Source organism: Gorilla gorilla, chromosome 13, assembly GCF_029281585.2.
Source record: "Gorilla gorilla gorilla isolate KB3781 chromosome 13, NHGRI_mGorGor1-v2.1_pri, whole genome shotgun sequence".
NCBI classification, from domain to species: domain Eukaryota; kingdom Metazoa; phylum Chordata; class Mammalia; order Primates; family Hominidae; genus Gorilla; species Gorilla gorilla.
This window is the reverse complement of record NC_073237.2, coordinates 89,900,503-89,914,827: the sequence shown is the minus strand read 5'-3', so window position 1 is coordinate 89,914,827 and position 14,325 is coordinate 89,900,503. Positions and strand designations below refer to the sequence as shown.

General features: G+C 42.4%; 1 long non-coding RNA gene across 1 annotated transcript; it reads left to right on the top strand.

Moving 5' to 3' along the window:
• Positions 1–8,673: 8,673 nt before the first annotated feature.
• On the top strand, positions 8,674–14,034 carry LOC134756886 (uncharacterized). The gene is made up of 2 exons (XR_010130288.1): positions 8,674–9,695; positions 11,072–14,034. It is a non-coding gene; the product is annotated as an uncharacterized lncRNA (long non-coding RNA).
• Positions 14,035–14,325: the final 291 nt, after the last annotated feature.

Genomic DNA, 14,325 nt, shown 5'->3' with positions numbered 1-14,325 from the left:
ACACCGGGCTAAGTTTTGTATTTTTAGTAGAGACAGGGTTTCACCATGTTGGCCAGGCCAGTCTCGAACTCCTGACCTCAAGTGATCCACTTGCCTCTGCCTCCCAAAGTGCAGGGATTACAGGCATGAGCTACCATGCCCAGCCTAATATCATTAATTAATATTTTACTTAGGTGAGGTATCTAACCACCAGCAATAACAGATGAGTTTCCAGTTTTTCAAACAAGGTAATAAGAGACCTTGATCCTGCCCATGTAATCATTAGCAGATGTTGGGAGACCAGCAGACTGGAGCTAAGCAGGGAGTCTGCGATCATGGAAGAGAGCAAATTAATCCACACTAGGGATTCTAACCTATAATGTTTACCTAGCACCAGCCCTGTTAATTAATTGTCAGTTTAAATTACCCAGAAGAACACACACATCTGTAGGCCTGCTTCATAAATGGTAGATCAGTAACTGACCACACTGCAGCCGTGTGTCGGCAGTTGAGTTTTTTGGTCTTCAGGCTCTGCTGTCTCTCCAGTACTATGAGTTATCAGCAGTAGCAGAGGGTAGGAGAGCTCCACGGAGATCAATATTCGGACTCTGGAGACCATGACAAAATACATTTCATATTCCAAACTAATATATAAACTACCTTTTTTTTTTCTTTTCAGATTTCCAGAAGCTGTTCTGTCAATAACAAAGTCTCAAAGAAAACCACAAAACCACCAACACTAAGATCATTCTTGAGTCCAATTTGAAAAACTAGGGTCAAGTTCTGCAGAGGCATTGAAAGGACAAGAAACCACCCTAATACCCATCGTGTGAGGGAAAATGCTCTATTCACCATTCCTCAGCTTCTGCTTCTGGTTTCAGAGTTCTCTGTATATTGGAGGGTGTTTTAAAGCTAGAGTGGTCTTTATCCACTTTTATTAACACATCTGAATGTGAAGGTCAAGAGAGGAAAGTGATATGTCCTAAGTCAGAGTAGAGTCAACAAGAAAATAAGACAGACAGCGACTAAGCCCCTGGTGTATACTGGGCTTTGGCGAGCTACTGGGGATATGGAGATGAAGAAAACGTAATCCCTTCTTCAAGGAGCCCAACCTACCAAGGTAGACAGACATATAGACAAATAGATACTTGCATAGAAAATATACTTGCATAGGAAAAAAGAGGAAAAGGGGATCAGTGTGACCTGCGTAACTAAGTACCCTATACAACCCTCCTGCAACAGATCATATTGCCCTTCATAGTGGGGATGGTAATCCCATCTCTGAATTCCACAGGTACTTTGCAGTCATACCACACCCATGTGTCTGTCGGTCCTGACTGTACCATTTATAAACAGCTTCACTTTCAGCAGTTCTCAGCCCTCTTAAGCTAGGGTCGTTGTCAGTAGGGATACTGCTTCACAAGCATCAGCAGAACACCAAAGGAGACCATATGGGTGAAAGCAACCAGCACTGCCCTGGCGCTTCATAGGTTCTTAGAGTTTTTATCTTTTACTTTCAGTCTAACACAGCACTGCCTGCTTTTTGTTTTTGTTGCTTGGTTTGTTTTTTTCTTACCGTGTTCACCAAACGTGTCCAAATAGCTTTGGGCTGATGCAAAAATATCTATGTGGAAGAGAAGAGTTCTCATGGAGGGCCTTCAGATGAGTGCTATAGACTCTCTAGGCAACTCCAAGAGGCTTCTCAAGCAGGCAGTGAGAGCTGCTATGGAATCAATGGACAAACATTGACAGGGACTGCTTTGAAAGACAGTACTCAGTTGAGTATATATATTCTCTCTTAAGGGCTAAAAGTTTATAATCATCCCTTAAACACTCTGTGATGGGATCTTCAGGATCATCTTTTGAAGTAAACTATATTTTACAATGTGATATAAATCAAGTGAGTTTTTTTTTTAATTAGGAATTCCCGTAAGTATAAAGCCATTTTAAGATGTACATTTTAGAGACTAGCTATTGTTAAGTGGTCTGTTACATTTGTGTAAACCATAAAGATCTTTCCAGAGGAAGCAAGTCTCTCATACCAGAATATGAAAACACCAGCTCCAGGCTTGAGTAACCTAGATCACATGAAGCTGACTTCCTCTGAGGAGTCTAGGACCTCAGATATAGGTGGGAGCACACAATCACCCTTCTGGAAACAGCTAAGACTTGTGGCTCAGGCCTTTGACCTTGCTGACAAAGGAAGAGGTCAGGGTTGACGAGAGCTCCAGGAAGAATGAAAGTGCCTCTGGAAGGCAGGAAGAAAGTTACCGTAATACTTTATCCTCAGAGTGGAACAAGAGTCTGGGAAAGCTCTGCCCTATAAAGTCCCCTTCCCCATTCCTCCCAGGTCCCAGTTGTGGTGGTATAAGGAGAGTTGGCCCAATCTGGGAGCTGAGGAATCTGAGACATCCATCTACTGCATCAGTGCCCTCAGAAGTGAGGATTTTGGCACAGTTATTCATGAGACATCAGCCCATCATATAAAACATGCCTCCAGTTTGGTTAAACTAGGAAGCACTATATAATATTTTAAAATCAGTTACATGTCACTGATAAAAGACTTAATATTACCCTGATGTTATTTTTCTTGAGGCAACATGATGAAACCCATTGTCTACAAAAAATCCAAAAATTAGCCAGGTGAGGTGTGCACCTGTAGTCCCATCTTCTCAGGAGGCTGAGGTGGGAAGACTACTTGAGCCAAGGTGGTGGAGGTTGGAGTGAGCCCAGATTACGCCACTTGCACTCCAGCCTGGGCAACAGAGTGAGGCCCTGTCTCAAAAAAAAAAACGAATTTTATAAAAGTTGGAGAACCAGGATTAAGACTGGGTGGGAACTAAGAATGACAGGTACTTTTAACAATACAGCTGAGATGCTGTTGATGACATGAATGAACCCCAATCTTACTGTAGTCATTTGCTCAAGATTCAAAGTCATGAAAAAGAGTAGAATGGACCAAACGTAGGTACTAAGAATCCCCAGCCTGGCAGTGAAAACAGTATAGTTCCTTTGACTTTAATATGGGGAAACAGGTTCCTGGATTGACGATCTCACCAAAACTATACACAATTTTTTTTTAATTTTTTCTCAGACCTTTCAGGGATGAATATATATAATTTCTGAGAAAGAAACCTGAGTACCTTTAGGAAGGGAAAAGGAATGCTGAATATCCCCAAACAACATGTCTTACATATTTGGTAAGACTTACTATACCCTGTCCTAGAAGATAGAAGATGCCCTGCCCTTAGAAGACAAAGAGACTGTAACGCTATGCCTTCTAAATCTTAAGCCACTCTTCAGATAATGGATCCCTTCATGGTCAGCCCAAACATCTCAAGAACTTTTAATTTGTACCGTTTGTCTTTTTTTTCCATTTATTTAATACCACAAATTCACTTTATTATTATGAAGCCAATATCTACATCTTCTCACAAAGATTCTCGTAAGAAATGCAGAACTCCTAGCCGGGCGCAGTGGCTCATTCCTGTAATCCCAGCACTTTGGGAGGCCGAGGTGGGTGGATCACCTGAGGTCGAGAGTTCAAGACGAGCCTGACAAACATGGAGAAACCCTGTCTCTACTAAAAATACAAAATCAGCTAGGCGTGGTGGCACATGCCTGTAATCCCAGCTACTAGGGAGGCTGAGGCAGAAGAATCGCTTGAACCTGGGAGGCGGAGGTTGCGGTGAGCCAAGATCGCACCATTGCACTCCAGCCTGGGCAACAAGAGCGAAACTCCGTCTCAGGGAAAAAAAAAAAAAAGCAGAACTCCTTACTGGCCTCAAAACATACTGTGACATTTCCGTAACCTACAAGGTCTAGAAATCCTGTGCCAAATATGGTTAACTTGTTTGCTGAGAAGGATGTGGAAGAACTGGAACCCTCATACACAGCTGATGGGAAAACAGTCTGGAACTTTCTTAAAACATTCTGGTAAATGGGGGCCCGGCAAGCTAGAAAGTGTGGCTATAATCCCTGGCTTTTTTCCTTTTTTAAACTTTTTCTCTCTCAGTCCTGACCTAAAGATGACCCTAGTCAGGCTGGACACGGTGGCTCACGCCTGTCATCCCAGCACTTTGGGAGGCCAAGACGGGCAGATCACCTGAGGTCAGGAGTTCAAGACCAGCCTGACCAACATGGAGAAACCCTGTCTCTACTAAAAACACAAAATTAGCTGGGCGTGGTGGCGCATGCCTGTAATTCCAGCTACTCGGGAGGCTGAGGCAGGAGAATCGCTTGAACCTGGGAGGTGGAGGTTGCAGTGAGCCGAGATCGCGCCATTGCACTCCAGCCTGGACAACAAGAGCAAAACTCCGTCTCAAAAAACAAAAACAAAAACAAAAACAAACAAACAAAAAATTCCCCTGAGAGAAAACCTGTCTTTCCAGCCAGAGGAGCAGGAAAAAATGACCCTATGGTCTGAAGAATGTGGAAATAATCCATCTTTTTTTCTCTCTCTGCTTTCTGCCTGAGGGGCGTTCCTTTTGGCAAAATGAGCAGGCAGTGTGGGCAGGTAATCATCAGAGAGAAAGCCCATCTTTCTAAGCCAGAGGATGAGGGAAAGGGGCCCCCTGGGTGCCAGGGAGTCTGGGGGGAAATCCTGAAGAGCAAAGACCTGAAAAGAGGATTCTCTAATTCTGTACATGAGCTGAATTCCGTGCTCAGCCCAGAGCTGCACATACGAGAGACAGCCCAAGCAACACAGCCACACTCTGAACTGACACTCGGACCACCACCACCAAACAGAAGGCAACGCAGGACCTGCAGACTAAGGCTAACAAGGCTGATTGCCTGACAAAACAGAAAAAAAAGAAACATTCTTCAGGGAATTTTAGCAGAACACAGAGTCTCCCAATATAAAACAGACAGTCCTCACTGCACAGCAGTTCAGAACTGTAAAAATGACCTTCCGACCTGATACTGCCATGTGCTGTTCATAATCATTAATGGGTAAAATTGTGATTTTTTTCCTGTCTTTTGAAAATTGTCAAAACATTGATAATCTTGTACTGTTAGAAATGTATAAGGAAACAATAAAGTAAATATTTTTCTACACTGTAATTTAAAACATTAGCAACACAGGGAATTAAAGTGCTTGATGTCTTCCTAAAAAACCATCAACAGACATTTAAACAGTGCTTGCCTTCTTCAAAAGTCATGTACCTTATGATATGGAGCGAGCACCTTTTCTGTGTTCAAAAACTTGTCATGCCCCTTCTAAGTTTGGATCAGCTGCCAATATTTTATCCTTTTTGCTTTCAATGTCATGAAATATCTCCAAGTCCCTTTAACGTGAAGGTTTTTGCTGACGTTCCTTCCTCTGGAACATCTTCATCCTTTTCATCACAACCACTTTCTTCATTTATTTGAGGAATTCACCTTCTCGGCAGCAGTGCCAGCATCCCCATAGTCTGTTTCTTCAGTGACCTCATTTATGTTTGATTTGCATTCACTTTCAGTGTTTTCAGTTTTGAGTTTCTTTGCTGCACTTCTATCTTTATTTGTCAGTTTTCTCTTTTGAATATCCATTTGTGTAAAAATGTCATGTGGGTTTATCACTGGAAGACAAGGAGGCCACACAATTCACACTTTGCTGTCTGTGCGTGAAGTGAACACAGATGCACAGTGACCAATCACCTGCAGGTTTTGGAAAGAAGAGGCATGATTGGTCACTGATCATGATGTACCTGTGTTATTATGTAGTGATTTGTGGACTAGGGAGCTAGCAGAAAGTTTGAACTTCATGCAATTACAGTTAATATATTCTGGTAACTCAAATTTGAACCATGTTGTCAGGGGACTGGTGTTCACCATAATAACTAAAATTTCAGAATCATGAAATGTCACTTCTGATATAGTCTATTCATTAAAAGTCAGTCCTAATTCTGGCTCACACTCAAGGGGAGGGGAATTAGGCCCCAGCTTCTGAAGAGAGGATCTCCAGTGAATTTGTGGACATATTTTAGGATTCTTCAGGAAGTCCATATTCCTGAAGAATATTGGCACTGGGTATAGAATTTTGGATGGATGATTCTTTCCTATGAGTGCTTTAAAGATATTGTTCCACTGCATCCTGGCCTACACGATTTTTTATTATATGTCTGAGATAACCCGTATTTCAAATTGTTGTCCCCTATACCGAATGTATTGGGTTTTTTTCTGGCTACTTTCAGGATTCTTTCAATCTTTGGTTTTCAGCAGTTCGATTATGATATGCTGAGCATCTTCTTTGGATTTTGCTGAGTTTCTTGAATGTGTATTTATATTGTTTGTCAAATTTAAGAAGTTTTCAGCAGTTATTTCTAAAAACTTTTTTTGTGTCTGCACCAATTTCTCTTTTCCCTCTGAGACTCTAGTGTCAAAAAATATGTGATTTTCTGGTGTTGTTTCCCACGATCCTGAAGTTCTATTCATTCTGTTTAATCCATTTTCTCAGTGTCCTCTGGTTAATTTCTACTGATCTGTCTTCAATTCACTGACTCTTTCTTTTGTTATTTCCATTCTGCTAGTAAGTCCATCCATTACATTTTTTAACTTCAGAAATATAATTTTTTCAGTTCTAGAATTCTTATTTTTAATTTTCATAGCTTCTGGGTCTCCATCAATAACTTCTTTCTTTCTGTTTTTTTAGGCAGAGTCTCACTCTGTCACCCAGGCTGCGATCTTTGCGCACTGCAACCTCCGCCTCCCAGGTTCAAGCAATTCTCCTGCCTCAACCTCCCGAGTAGCTGAGATTACAGATGTGCATCACCACGCCCGGCTAATTTTTGTATATTTTTAGTAGAGACAGGGTTTCACCATGTTGGCCAGACTGGTCTCGAACGCTCAACCTCAGGTGGTCCACCCACCTTGGCCTCCCAAGGTGATGGGATTACAGACATGAGCCACTGCGCCCGCCCCTTTGTTTTCATCTTAAGAGCACAGTTATAAAAGTTGTTTTAAGTTGTTGTCTGATGCTCCAAGATCTGAGTCATTTTTGGAATGACATGTGTTGGTTTTTTCCTTGTGAATAGGTCATACTTACCTGGTTGCTTGTGCATCTAGTAATGTTGGATCATATTCTGGATGTTTTGAATACCAAGTCCCAAGAGTCTGCAACTTGTTAAAATCCCCTGGAGAAGGCTGATTGTAAGCAGACAACCAATTCAGTTAAGTTCAGATGACAAACTGTCTCCCATTCTGCGGTGGTGGTCCCGGTGGCACCACTTCAAGTTTCAAAGACTCTGTTCACTTTTCTGTATCTGCCTGTGCATGTGCGGCTTAGGCCTGAGCCCAGGACTTGTGCCAGCCCATACCCAGACTTAGGGATTCCCCTCCTCTAGCTCTGTCTTCTCTAGGATTCATCAACACACACTACTTGGCTCACAGAAACGTCTTGGAGTTTTGTTGCCCATCTGCCTCTTTATGGTAGCATGACTGGGGTCTCCCTCACAGCAGGGCTGGGAAAGAAAGAGAAAGAGAGAGAGGAAGAACACAGGGATATCCCCCTGCATTCTTTGGTTCACAGGGGCTCCTTTTCCTGGTCCTTTGGCCAGAAAGACCAAGCTCTTCTTGGAGTTTTTACTGCACATGTCAACTGGAAAGTCACTTGACGGGGGGTTGGGGAGGGGTCTGCCTTTATATCAAAGCTGAAAGGGGCTGGGCGAGGTGGCTTATGCCTGTAATCCCAGTACTTTGGGAAGCTGAGGCGGGCAGATCACTTGAGGTCAAGAGTTCGAGCCTGGCCAACATGGTGAAACCCAGTCTCTACTAAAAATACAAAAATTAGCCAGGCGTGGTGGCAGGCGCCTATAATCCCAGCTACTTGGGAGGCCGAGGCAGGAGAATTGCTTGAACCTGGGAGGTGGAGGTTGCAGTGAGCTGAGATTGTGCCACTGCACTCCATACTGGGTGACAGAGACTCCGTCTCAAAAAAAAAAAAAAAAAAAAAAAATGCTGAAAGGGGTGGGAGTACAGAAAACTGGGAAACACATGCCTGTTTTGTGACTTCTTCAAGTTTTGTCACCCTCCTTCTTCCAATTTGCCTGCCATTATTTACTTTCCAGAGACCTCAAGGAGTTGGCATTTTGTTTTGTTTAGAATTCTTAGTTTTCTTTTCTTTTCTTTTCTTTTTTTTTTTTTTTTAAGACAGAGTCTTGCTCTGTCACCCAGGCTGGAGTGCAGTGGCGCCATCTCAGCTCACTGCAGCCTCCGCCTCCGCCTCCGCCTCCTGGGTTCAAGCGATTCTCCTGCCTCAGCCTCCCGAGTAGCTGGGACTACAGGCGTGCACCACCATGGCTGGCTAATTTTTGTATTTTTGGTAGAGATGGGGTTTCACTATGTTGGCCAGGCTGGTCTCCATCTCCTGACCTCGTGATCCGCCTGCCTCAGCCTCCCAAAGTTCTGGGATTACAGGTGTGAGCCACCGTGCCCAGCCTAGAATTCTTAGTTTTCTTTGGGAGGCTGAGGCAGGTGGATCACCTGAGGTCAGGAGTTCGAGACCAGCCTGGCCAACATGGTGAAACCCCATCTCTGCTAAAAATACAAAAATTAGCCTGGCGTGGTGGTGCATGCCTGTAATCCCAGCTACTTGGGAGGCTGAGGCAGGAGAATCGCTTGAATCCAGGAGGCGGAGGTTGCAGTGAGCTGAGATTGTGCCACTGCACTCCAGCCTGAGAGACAGACCAAGACTCTGTCAAAAAAAAAAAAAAAAAAAAAAGAATTCTTAGTTTTGATGAGTGGGAGAACTGAACTGTGCTGTGCCTACTCCATCTTGGCCAGCACAAGAAGTCCCAAAACTTAAAAAAATTTATAAAATTTAAACTTGAGGAGTAGTTTTGCTTTTGTTTATAGGTAATCAGGTGTTTGTTTGTATGAGACGGAGTTTTGTTCTTGTTGCGCAGGCTGGAATGCAATGGCGCGATCTCAGCTCACTGCAAACTCCGCCTCCCGAGTTCAAGTGATTCTCCTGCCTCACCCTCCCAAGTAGCTGGGATTACAGGCATGTGCCACTATGCCCAGCTAATTTTGTATTTTTAGTAGAGACAGGGTTTCTCCACATTGGTCAGGCTGGTCTCGAACTCCCGACCTCAGGTGATCCATCTGCTTTGGCCTCCCAAAGTGCTGGGATTACAGGCGTGAGCCACTGTGCCCAACCAGGTGTTCTTAAATATAATTTTTTATCTCCTTTCCTACCAAGAGGGGTTTTTAGAACTGTTTGCTTGGCAGGTGAAGAATCTGCACGTTGTGGTTCTTTATTACTGAATGAGAAAATACCAGACTTTACCTTAGCTTTATTTGTTTCCCAGTTCAACGGAATTTAACCTTAGAATTTCCTAAAGATGCTTTCTAAAAGTTTTTTATTTCTCCAAGTGTCATAGTACTGCATTTATGAATCCCAAATTGGCTTCCACTGTCTATTTAAACTTGATATAAGATACAGGAAGATTATTTTGTCACCACCCTCTTTCTATTCCAAACACTATTTACATAAAGGAAACTTTAGTAAGAGAAGATATTTTGGAAAAGATTTTGTAACCAACTTACACTTGTGTCTGTTTTTGTTTTTTTTTTTGGTTTAAATTCAAGGGGAGGCCAAGCGTGATGGCTCATGCCTGTAATCCTAACACTTCGGGAGGCCAACACGGGTGGACCGCTTGAGCTCAGGAGTTCCAGAGGAGCCTGGCAACATGGTGAAACCCTGTCTCTACCAAAAATACAAAAACATTGCCCAGGTGTGGTGGCATGCACCTATGGTCCCAGCTATTTGAGAGGCTAAGGTGGGAGGATGGCTTGAGACAAGGAGGCAGAGATTGCAGTGAGCCCAGATTACACCACTGCGCTCCAGCCTGGGCGACAGAGTGACTCTGTCTCAAATTAATTAATTAATTCAGGGGGAATGTGTACCTTATTTCATTAAAAGCAATCTTTTTAAGTAAATGGATTTTTTAAAAATCAAGCCAAACAAGTATGCCAATGTGAATTTTTAAAAATTTGATTTTGAAACATGCATTTTCTATCTTGCTGCAGTTTAAAGATAGAATTTACACCATATGGCCCATCAGTAATGCAGCATAGGAAACTGCATCTGTATTCCTCAATAAATAAGAGTTTGTGGAGGTTCTGATCGGCTTTTTTGTAGTCCCCCATAGAGAGGAAGAGCCAGTTAACCTGTTGCTAAGCAACAGTGCTTCATAGACCAGAACTTCTGGACACCAAAGAGAGGGTAGGGGTATGAATTGTCCAAATTTACAAAGGGAAAGAGAAGGCGCAGTGCACAAATGAACAGAAATCCGGGAAGCCACCTTTTGAAAACTAAGCAGAGGCAATTCAAGTGAGTATTGCAGAAATAAACCAAAGGCCCAGTTCTTAAGTTCTTCCATGCACGTAACACCCATTGAACTTGAAGGAGTTCTGCATGTGTGAGGGCCAAAAGATTAACCCCAAAATAACTCAATGAAATCCAAACAAAAAATAATAATAAAATGAATTTTTATTCTCATGCTTGATTTGCTGAAAGTGTCATCTTTCACAGGTTGTAAAAGAAAATCAACACTTAAGATTTTACTAAGAGATCATTCAACTTCAAATCTGAAGCACAAGATGTCAGCAAAATTAAATGGCTATCATTGATTTGAGAATGGATTTTCACTTACATTTTAAATTAAATTGCTAACACTAGAAAGTGTTTAAAGAAAACATGAACATTTCTGTTTTACTTCAGTTGTGAAGAGACTCTAATTTCCATCTCTGTTTAGAAATTCCTAAATGTGCAAATATAGGTTCTTTGCAAGCAGAACCACCAAGTAGTCCTTGGTACACAGAATTTATAAACCTAAAGAGAATATTGAATGGAAAACTTAGAGAACAGTTGGAATGGGAGATAACATTATCCCAAGTCCAATGGTTGGTTACCAAATAGCTTTTCGATTCTCTCCAAATTAAGCTCACACCAACAGTTTTGTATTGTGAGGCAGCTGGTTCTGTTCCTTTTCCTCCCCTGCTCTGCTCCTTCTCTGTCCTTCTGTAGCTGCAAGCCTCAGGGGTTGACCCCACGCAGGCCGTGCTCACTGATATCCTTCTCTTGCTTTTGGTTGGATTTCGTCAGCAGGTGAAGCCCAGGGAGCAAAAAGAGGGAGTTACCAGATTATTTCTACCTCCACGCCCTCCCTGCCTGTCAAGGACTGAGTCTCAGGAAGATGCCAGCTCCAGTGCTTTCCCGCTCTTGCCGTCTCAGGCCACTCTGGCTGGCCCCTGGGTCCCTCAACATCCCCTGTTGGTTCCTTTAGCCCAGCCCACACCGCTGGAAATAGGCCCTTTATGAGATTCTCTTCTAAATCCTAGAAGAGTGTACCCTCCATTTCCTGAAAAATCCTGACAAGTATGTAAACATTACTTAATTATTGTTAGGTAAAAATACTATAAATATTAAATTTATAAGTAAATAAAAATATTTAATTTTACATAAGACAAAGCTAAAAATTTCAGTTTACAATTTTTAAACATAGACAATAAATTTCCCAGAAAGAAATTGCTGACTACCAACCAAATTTTCATTTTTATTTTTTAAATGTTGGAAAAATTTTCCCAGAAAGATTCTTATCAACCAATCAAATTGTGTTAGCAGTTGTGTTAGTAGTCACAAGGAAAATAATCAGTCATATTAGTTTTCTTACTATTGTTCATATTTTGTCTTTCAAAAATAGGTGTAATGTACAAATACTTCTTAATTAGATATGCTTAAATAAAACATTTCATATTGTATTGATTTGGGTATATTGTAGAAAATAAAAAGTTCCTCTTCAAAGCTTCCCTTCTTGTTAAAGAATAAATCATAAGTGTTAGAATTAACAGTTTCTTTTAAAGACTAACTTTATGCTAGACATGCTCACAGGCACGTAGTACATTCTACGTGCTCGTACTTTTACCAAGATATCTGTGCTAGACGTGCTCACAGGCATGTCTCAGCTCGCAGCCTATGCCCTTTCCTTATTTGGGAATGTTTATTCCTTATTTGGAAATGTTATTACTTTTCTAAGTCCTTTCGTAAGCAACTTCATTTTTTTCCTTTGTTTTTCTATTGCCTTTACCTGTTTAAAAAAGTTTTAAACTGTTAGCCAATCGGGTTTTAGTTTAGATTGTGAGGTCTGGCTCCAGCCAATGGAGACAGGACACAGTAGCAGGGACAAACTGGGTAAGGGATAAAAATTGCTTCGCTCGGTTGTTCCGGGGTGCTCTCGCCATTGTTCCAACTGCCATAAACACCCTTTCTGCAGAAAGCAAAAATGGCTTTGCTGAGAGAATTAAATTTATGTTCGAGTGCTATTTCTTTGTGGCACTGGGGAACAAGCATTCTATTTCTAAATAAACATTTTTACGTATAACTACTGAATATAACCATGGACTGTTTGCAAATTATATTGGAATCATGTAGACACAGCTTTAATAATGGATAATATAAATATTACTTTTTCTAGCCAAAAATCAGGAGCAGACTATGTATACAAGTCTGGAATGGAGGACTTTCCATTCTAGAAGAAAGAGTGGTCATTTTCAACTCTTCTTCCTTTTGAGACCTCACTAAAATTAGAGGAACAGAATTTAAAAATACATTACATCTCCACGATAAAGAGAACAGGAAAGGAAACATCAACAGACAAGGGGATTTGACAGATATTTTTGGAGGGAAGAAACGGTGGAGCAGAGGTAATTAAGCCGATTGGAGAGAGGCTGTCCTGCAGACCGAGTGAGACAAGGTCCTGGCACTGGAGAGGCTGCTGCCTGGATCCCTCCCCCAGCACATGAAATCAGGAAATCACCACTCCTCTTGCCCCAGGCCAGAGACTAGGTTTCTGTAGACATGGAAGGTAGAGGCTGCGGACCTGGACCCCAGACACAGGTGAGAGGAGAGGCTTTGCGCTAAAGAGAGAGAGAGAGAGAAAAGGAGGTGGGGAAGAAGAAAGAAAGGAGGAAGAGAGAAGGCCAGGCGCGGTGGCTCACGCCTTGTAATCCCAGCACTTTGGGAGGCCGAGGCAGGCGGATCATGAGGTCAGGAGATCGAGACCATCCTGGCTAACACGGTGAAACCCCGTCTCTACTAAAAACACAAAAAATCAGCCGGGCGTGGTCGCGGGCGCCTGTAGTCCCAGCCACTCGGGAGGCTGAGGCAGGAGAACGGCGTGAACCCGGGAGGCAGAGCTTGCAGTGAGCCAAGATCAGGCCACTGCACTCCAGCCTGGGTGACAGAGCGAAACAACGTCTCAAAAAAAAAAAAAGAAAGAAAGGAGGAAGAGAGAAAAGGAGTGTGGAAAGAAAAGAAAATTTCAGGAGCTTCTACATTGGTTATGCCAGCAGAAACAGTTAAGCCATGGAAACTGAGTCACATACACGCTGTTTTTCTTCTCTGGTGCATGACCTTTGCTTCTGACCTTTGTGTTGAGATGTTATGAATTAACCACCCTTCCTATTCTTCATTCAAACCTCAACTAAATGACATTGGAGATAGAGACCCTTACCTCTTTACGATGGATGTTAAGTAACTCCCATAGAGTATAGTCAATGGTGGCCAGCCAACTTGTGTGTGTGTGTTTTATATCTTATATTAAAAAAATGAAAAAAAAAGTTGTAATTCTGGCTGGATACGTGGCTCACAACTGCAATCCTAGCACTTTGGGAGGCCAAGGTAGGCGGATCACTTGAGGCCAGAAGTTCAAGACCAGCCTGGCCAACAGGGTAAAACTCTGTGTCTACTAAAAATACAAAAAATTAGCCAGGCGGGCATGGTGGCGCACGCCTGTTATCCCAGCTGCTCGGATGACTGAGGCTTGAGAATCCCTTGAACCTGGGAGGTGGAGTTTGCAGTGAGCCAAGATCATGCCACTGCCCTCCAGCCTGAGCAACAAAGCAAGACTTTGTCTCCAAAAAAAAAAGAGCATGTTGTAATTCTGTTCAGCACCCCTGTTTTTTGCTTATATGAATGATCTTCACCTTTCCCCGCACTGAGGAGTGATGATCACCATTCTTTGGTGTCTGCTACCCTAACACTTGGCGCTTGAATAAACTCTTTTAAGTGGAGCCTGAGCCTTTTGATTATTTTAGGTTGACAGGAGGAAGGGAGGAAGGGTGGGTTAAAATTAAATCTGCATACTAAGCAATAATATCCTTGCTGCTCTTCTTCAACTGTTTGTAGGTTATTTCTGCTCTCAGGCTTCTGTTCTACCCCTAACTCTCCTGGCTACCCAAAGGCCGGAGGTTATCTACTGGGGAAATCTCAAAAGACTGTAGAAAAAATGTCTCAAATTCTGGTTTTGGGAGTCTTCCAAAAAAAATTTTTTTTTTAATTTGGCTTGCCTCTTGAATATCCTA